Source organism: Phocoena phocoena, chromosome 1, assembly GCF_963924675.1.
Source record: "Phocoena phocoena chromosome 1, mPhoPho1.1, whole genome shotgun sequence".
Lineage (NCBI taxonomy): Eukaryota > Metazoa > Chordata > Mammalia > Artiodactyla > Phocoenidae > Phocoena > Phocoena phocoena.
In genome coordinates, this window is record NC_089219.1 from 43,880,392 (window position 1) to 43,888,790 (window position 8,399).

The 8,399-nt window shown below is 41.7% G+C and overlaps 1 pseudogene; it reads left to right on the forward strand.

The window, feature by feature from the left end:
• Window positions 1-7,513: 7,513 nt before the first annotated feature.
• LOC136132324 (HIG1 domain family member 1A, mitochondrial pseudogene) lies at window positions 7,514-7,795 on the forward strand (annotated as a pseudogene).
• Window positions 7,796-8,399: the final 604 nt, after the last annotated feature.

Consider the following 8,399-nt stretch of genomic DNA (forward strand, 5'->3'; position numbering starts at 1 on the left):
AGGGAAACAACGCCAAGGTGAGAGGGCAGCGCACTCACACTCACGCTGAGGGAAGGGGCGAGCGTGCGAGGACACTCTTTAGCCCGCGGAGAGGGGGCGGGGCCCTCTAGCGTTGGGGGAAGGTTGAAGTCACAACGGGCTCGCAGGGAGGGGCGGGGCCACCGAGCGAGGGTCGCGAAGTCCATCTCCCCCGCTGGGCCCCCCTGGGGAGCGGCGCGAGGACGCTGGCGTGCTTGAGGAGGCCGGGGTCGCGGGCACTGCCGCGCCGCTCAGGTTGGCTTCCTGGCCTGTGGACCTCCCTACGGAGGCCCCCAAGCGGGAAGAGGGCCCGAAAGCCGTCCCCCAGGGGAAGGAAGCCCCGGCCTTGGACGTGCACCTCTGAGCCTGCCTTACGGAACTGACCCGGCCCGCGCCTCCGCGGACCCTTGGCGGCTAGAGCGGGCTTCTGAACACCAGCGAGTAGGTAGACAGGGGAATCCTCCCGGGTCGCCCCACCATTCCCCGCCTATTCACTTTGCCACCAGCCCACCGAATCTGGAATCCTTTTCTTTTAAAGTGCAGCCAATTCTGGAGTTAAGAAGCTCGAGAGAAATCACAAGAGTATTCCACCCTCCACCCCGGTAAAAGATTTAAGAAATCATTTATTTAGTTTCACGTGGGTTTGGAATCAACTACCATCCATGAGCCTTCTCCCCCTCTTGCTTTTAATGTAGGTTCCTCCACATAGTAATTAAAAGTCCCGATCGGAAAGGATAGTTTGGTTAATTTTTTTTAAGATCCCAGCCTTGGAGATTATTCAACCACCCTCTAACCTCAAAGCTGGACAAGTCACACAACTACAGTCCTTGCATTTGACACATGCTGAGGCAGGAAAAGGATATGATAGGTTGGACGTTGGGGAAAATGCAAAATCTTAAGTCTTTACAAGATGCTACCTTATAAAATTTCTCATGATGTGACTCAGAGGCTGGGGCCTGTAAAAGTTTACAGAAGGCCTCTCTGCAGAATCCGTCTTCTTTGCACCCCAGAACTCAAAAGAGCTCTACCTGGCTTCAGCACTTATCAGTTGTTTGACTGGCCAAATACACCCTCTGAGTTTCTTTATCTGTAAGTTTTCAACGGCAGAATACCTACTTGACAGAGAGGATGTAAGGAAAGTAGCAGGTCCCAAATTTAAAGCCTGTAGAGACATTAAGATGATACTAACATCTTAGTTGCAGAGGAGAGCATGTTAAATTCCACTTGAGTGAGGGTTTAATGGAAGAGGTAGAAGCTGAACCTTGGAGGTTTGCCTACTATGTGCCGGACACAAGTCTGTGATTTGGAGAACATCATTTTGTCTAGAATGTACAGAAGATAATGAGTCTGAAAACAAAGGCTGGGGCCAGACTGAGAATCCCAGTGCCTCTCTGCTCTTATCCCTTCCAGCTAACGCTCTTCTACCACCTTTCCTATTCCTCAAGATCCAGCTCAACTCCTACCTCCTTTATTAAATCATCTTGATCACCACCCCTGCACACATCACTGAATGTGATTCCTCCATTCTCTGAATCCCTACACATTACTTTTATGAGTCTGACTCCAATAAATTATCAACTTGAGTGCAAATACTTAGCATGTGTATTCCTTATAATGCTACGTACTCGTTGAATGGAATTTTGGCAACTATACTCTTGCTTATCATCACAATAGAACACACGTATAGAGCAAGTATTTCTACGCAAGAAACGAGGGAACTTAGGGTATAAGAGACTTAATTAGTGGCCAGGGTCATACAGTAAGTCACAGGCAGGCCTAGAATACCAGTTCTGTGTTCTTTCCATTGAATCACCAACATCTTAATGAGAAATTAAATGGTAAATATCTGACGGCTCTGTATAAATACACTAAGGACTTGTATCTGATACTGCGCTGTATATATGTACTAAGGACTTATATCTGATACTTGCAAGGAAGACCTCATGATTGTGGTTAAGTCTCCAAATTTAGTCTTCCAGTTCAGAAGTTCGGGGAGCTCAATTTCACCCAAACTCAGGTGAAAATTACTTACAGCAAAAATCTTATTTCATCATATGTAATGAGGAATATAATTGCCCAATGGATCAGTATTCATATTCTATTCTCTTCCTCGGTGATAGGAAAACCCAATCCAAAAATCATCATATTGGATGAAAAGGTGATTTGGTGAGTAAATTAAATCAGAACAAGAAAGGTACCTTAGAGATAAGTCTGCTGAAACCAAGATCTACTGGTAAATCATAAAGGGAACAAATCATAAAGGGCCATGTATGTTATTCAAAAAAACAGGTTTTATCCTGTAGTTAATGGGGGAGTTACTGAACATTCATAAGTAAGGGAGAGATATGATCAGATCTGCTAAAGTTTTTTTTCTGAGGCTCCTTTTTTTTCTATATACCTGATTTCTTCAAGGAGAGAGACTTCAGTGGTTGGTAACCTTTTACAGACCCTGACTGATGATAAGCTCCAGTCAAAAAGAGTCTCATAATGTGGTCCTAACCATGTCTTCTTCACCTGTGTATTCCCAGCACCCAGAACAATTCTGATGCTCAGAAAGTACCTGGAAATCGCTTGTTGACACTCTAAGTTGTCTGTAAAGCAGATGATAAGTTCAAAGTTTAAAATTATTGTGATTCTTAAAAATAGCATGCATGCGGGCTTCCCTGGTGGCACAGTGGTTGAGAGTCCGCCTGCCGATTCAGGGGACACGGGTTCGTGCCCCGGTCCGGGAAGATCCCCCATGCCGCGGAGCGGCTGGGCGCGTGAGCCATGGCCGCTGAGCCTGCGCGTCCGGAGCCTGTGCTCCGCAATGGGAGAGGCCACAACAGTGGGAGGCCCGCGTACCGCAAAAAAAGAAAAAAAGAAAATAGCAGGCAATACCTGAGCCTCTAAGGCTCACGTCAAAGATAGTGTAAAGGATCGATTTCTTTTTGTCTTTTTGCATTCTTAAAATTAAATAAGCTAAAATATGTTTAAATGCCTATTTCGTAGTAAACATTCAACAAAAATTAATTCCCTTTCTCCTTAAAATCAAGTTTCTTCTCAGCTGCCCCAGTTTGGATTTAATGTGCCCACAGACTCACACTAGCACATGTGAGTACTTGCTACCCATTGATTCCATTTAATTTGTTCTGAGGATTCATTGTGTGGAATTTTTAACTACAGCCATACCCTTTAGTGTACTTCCTTGAAGTGTTAAAAACGGTCTGTTGGGGCTTCCCTGGTTGCTCAGTGGTTGAGAGTCCTGCTGCCAATGCAGGGGACACGGGTTCGTGCCCCAGTCCGGGAAGATCCCACATGCCGCGGAGTGGCTGGGCGCGTGAGCCATGGCCGCTGAGCCAGCGCGTCCGGAGCCTGTGCTCCGCAATGGGAGAGGCCACAATAGTGAGAGGCCCGCGTACCGACAAAAAAAAAAAAAAAAGGGTCTGGTTTTTTTTTTTTCAAGGAGACTTTTTCTTTAATGTGCATAAGATCTGAGAGTTAGAAAAGACATTAGAGTTCATATAGTTGGATATATCAAGAAGATAGATACAGGCCAGGAAATGATGCTATAATTGTAGCCTAGGACCACATTATAAGAGCCACGTATGCCATTTTAAAAAATGGCCTTTTTCCTGAAGTTAATGTCACAGAACATTTGCAAGCAAGGCAGAGAGATGATCAGACCTGCTTTCTACAGCAAAATTTACATGCTATGCAGCCCAGGTCCCAGGCACAGAAACTTGTTTTGTTATTTTTATTTTTATTTTTTAACCATACAAGCTAGTTGTATTTTATCAACAGGATGCCACAAAGGACCACAATAAAACCAGACTGAAAAGGCTAGATCCAAGATGGTGGGCAAAGTAGGCTAAAGGTCACTGCTTTCCTTGCCTTGATTTATCTCTGTGTTTCCATACCAACCCCTGAGAGCCGAAATACACTTGCCCTGATTTATCTCTGTGTTTGTTTCAAAATACCTCCTGGTATTGGCAGAGATGCTTTGCAGCTGTATTTTAAGAGATACGTGCTTTGAGAGATATACAATGGTCAACTGCTCCTAACCAGCTTTGACTTGATCACAGGAATGTTCCTGCTCAGATGAAACATGGAGGTATCTGAAAGTTACCTTCACTTCATTACGATGCTAAGATCTCCACCCAAAGTGGGGATTTGTACTCTTCTAGGGACAGTTGGTGCATGAAAAGGAACATGAAAGACTGTGCATGCCCCGGCTGCCCATGAAAATCTCTGCTCCTTTCCTAGAGCTCTGTTGACCTGTTTGCTTAAAATTCTCTTACTCCTCTCCCTTTGGAGAGAGGTGCTTTTAGAGCATGAGCTCCCCTTCTCCATTCTCTGGCCATTGAATAAAAAAGCCTGTCTTGCTTGTACCAAACTCAGTTTCATTATTGGCAGTGTGAAGCTGAGTGAGAAAGAGCTCCCTGATAGAGCCAGGGGATCTTCAGTTCAGCTAGGGCCCCAAGAGGAGGGCCTCGAATCTAATTCGGTAACACAATTTCTGTTTGAATATTTGTACTTAATAGAGAGCTCATTTCTCCCCACATTTATCTATGCTAGATGTTAGAAGTTTTTCCTTTACTGAGCTGAAATCTTTCTACTATAATGTCTTTTTTTGGGTAATTCTTACCTCAAGAGTAACACCATGTCTCTTTTTCTTCATATATAAAAACAAGGATGTGAACTAGATGAACTAGGGCAGGAAAAGTGTCTAAAGGTCTTTAATTCTGACATGAACTCCCTTTAAGTCAGCTATTTTACTTTCTCTAAATCAAATCTTCTCCCCCCTTTTTCTCCAAAGCAAAAATAAGATCCAACTCCATTCTAACAATTTCCTTATGACCAATTCTAGTGTGTTAGGACAATCTGCACTCTGATTCATCGTTGTATCCTATAAAATGTCATGCATTCTGTCCAGAAGTAAATCTTCACATATATGGTCAAATGATTTTTGATAATGGTGCTGATACCATTCAATGGGAAAAAGTCTTTTTGACTGGGAAAATGGTGCATGGATAGTCACATTGCAAAAGAATGAAGTTGGACCCTTACCTAACACCATATGAAAAAATTAACTCAAAATGGATCTGAGACCTAAGTGTAAGACCTAAAATAATAAAACTGTTAGATAAAAATATAGGGCAAAACCTTCACAACATTGGATTTGGCAATGACTTCTTGGATATGACACCAAAGGCATAGGCAACAAACAAAATATGGACAAATTGGACTTCAAGAAAATTAAATTTTTGTGCACAAAAGACAGTATCAACAGAGTAAAAAGGCAACCCACAGAATGGGAGAAAATGTTTGCAAATCATATATCTGATAAGGAATTAATATCTACAATATAGAGAGAACTAAAACTCAACAACAAAAAAACAAACAACCATATTCAAAAACAGGAAAAGGGCCTGAATACACATTTCTCTGAAGAAGATTTACAAATGACCGGTATGCACATGAAAAGATGTTCAACATTGCCAATCATTAGGGAAATGCAAATCAAATGAGATACCATTGTATCTCAAACCCATTAGGATGGCTACTATCATAAAACAAAAAACAAAAAAACTAGAAAATAACAAGTGTTGGTGAGTATGTAGAGAAATTAGAACGCTATGCACTGATGGTTGGAATGTAAAAAGATACAGCTGCTGTGGAAAACAGTGTAGTGTTTCCTCAAAAAATTAAAAATAGAATTACCATATAGGAACTTCCCTGGTAGTGCAGTGGTTAAGACTCCGCCTGCCAATGCAGGAGACATGGGTTCAAGCCCTGGTCTGGGAAGATCCCACATGCCATGGAGCAACTAAGCCCATGTGCCACAACTACTGAGGCTGTGCTCTAGAGCCCGCGAGCCACAACTACTGAGCCCGTGTGCCACAGCTACTGAAGCCTGCGTGCCTAGAGCCCATGCTCCACAACAAGAGAAGCCACTGCAATGAGAAGCCCGCACTTTGCAACAAAGAGTAGCTCCCGCTTGCCACAACTAGAGAAAGCCCACATGCAGCAACGAGGAACCAATGCAGCCATAAATAAATAAATAAAAAGACTCCACGCTCGCAATGCAGGGGGCCCAGGTTCAATCCCTGGTCAGGGAACTAGATCCCACATGCATGCTGCAACTATGGAGCTGGCAAGCTGCAACTAGGGATCCCACCTTCCACAACTAAGACCAGCACAACCAAAAATAAAAATTCTAGAAACACTGACTCCTTCTTTTAAAACAAACAAACAAAAAAGAATTACCATATAATTCAGAAATTACACTTCTGGGCATATACTCCAAAGACTTGAAAACTGGGTACCAAAGAGGTATTTTACACCCATATTCATAGCAGCATTATTCACAATAGCTAAAAAGTGAAAGCAATCCAAGTATTCATTGACAGATGAATGGGTAAGCAAATGTGGTATATACATGTAATGGAATATTATTCAGCCTTAAAAAGAAAGGAAATGCATACCTAGGAATAAGCCTACCTAAAGAGGAAAAGACATATACTCAGAAAACTATAAAACACTGATGAAAGAAATCAAAGATGACATAAACAGATGGAGAAATATACCATGTTCTTGGATTGGAAAAATCAATATTGAGACAATGACTATACTATGCAAAGCAATGTACAGATCTAATGCAATCCCTATCAAATTACCAATGGCATTCTTCACAGAATTAGAACAAAAACTTTTACAATTTGTATGGAAACACCAACAACCCCAAGTAGCCAAAGCAATCTTGAGAAAGAAAAACGGAGCTGGAGGAATCAACCTCCCTGACTTCAAACTATACTACAAAGCTACAGTAATCAAAACAGTATGGTACTGGCACAAAACCAGAAATATAGATTAATGGTACAGGATAGAAAGCCCAGAGATAAACCTGCACACATATGATCACCTAATTTATGACAAAGGAGGCAAGAACATACAGTGGAGAAAAGACTGCCTCTTCAATAAGTGGTGCTGGGAATACTGGATAGCCACATGTAAAAGAATGAAATTAGAACATTTCCTAACACTATACACAAAAATAAACTCAAAATGGATTAAAGACCTAAATGTAAGACCAGACACTATAAAACTCTTAGAGGAAAAAGTAGGAAAAAAAAAAAGAAAAAGTAGGAAAAACACTCTTTGACATAAACCACAGCAAGATCTTTTTTGACCAACCGCCTAGAGTAATGAAAATAAAAACAAAAATAAACAAATGGGGCCTAATTAAACTTAAAAGCTTTTGCACAGCAAAGGAAACCATAAACAAGATGAAAAGACAACCCTCATAATGAGAGAAAATATTTGCAAACGAAGCAACAGACAAAGGATTAATCTCCAAAATATACAAACAGCTCACGCAGCTCAATATCAAAAAAAACAACCCAATCCAAAAATGGGCAGAAGACCTAAATAGACATTTCACCAAAGAAGACATACCGAGAAGCCAGTAGGAGACTGTGATGTCGTGCCGTTGTCTGAAGATTCTTCAATCACTATGTCAAGTGACACAGATGTTTCTCTTTCTTCATACGATGAAGATCAGGGATCTAAACTTATCCAAAAAGCTAGAGAGGCACCATTTGTCCCCATTGGAATGGCAGGTTTTGCAGCAATCTTTGCATATGGATTATATAAATTGAAGAGCAGGGGCAATACTAAAATGTCTGTTCACCTGATCCACATGCGCGTGGCAGCCCAAGGCTTTGTTGTGGGAGCAATGACTCTTGGTATGGGCTATTCCATGTATCAAGAATTCTGGGCAGAACCTAAACCTTAGAAGAGGAGATGCTGTCTTGGTCTTGGTGGTGCTTGCTTTAGTTAGACATCTCATATTGAGGTTATATGTTTATGGTGAAAATAAATTCTGTGGGTCAGACAATAACATGATAATTTGAATATTGGCTTCCTTTCTTGCAGGCTTGATTTGCCTAGTGACTAGTTCACTAGCTAGGTCATTCAGGGGAGTCAGATTAGCACAAAAACATGTCACTTTTAAATGCACTTGATAGTGGTACAGTGTCCACCTTCTTAAACTCTTCTGATAAAATTAGTTGTAAAGAGGACAACATGTCAAACCTGAAAATGCTCCCAGTTGCTGCAGAATATCATATGCTTTTGATGTAATGTAGGAATCCTATTTACCCCAGTTAATTTAACTCTTTCTGACTGCCTTGTGGACTGAGTACTGTTTTTAAGGTCTGGTTGGCTCTTGAAGAACCCTTTCAGAACAGCACGGAATACAACATTATAAACCTCCCAGCAACTATGTGTGTGTTTTTAAACCAAACCTAAAGGGCTGGTAACAGTTGCTTTGAAGTAGTATCTGTTTCAGAATCATAGTTGTAAACATGAGAATAACTAAACTGTAGATCCCCGTTTAG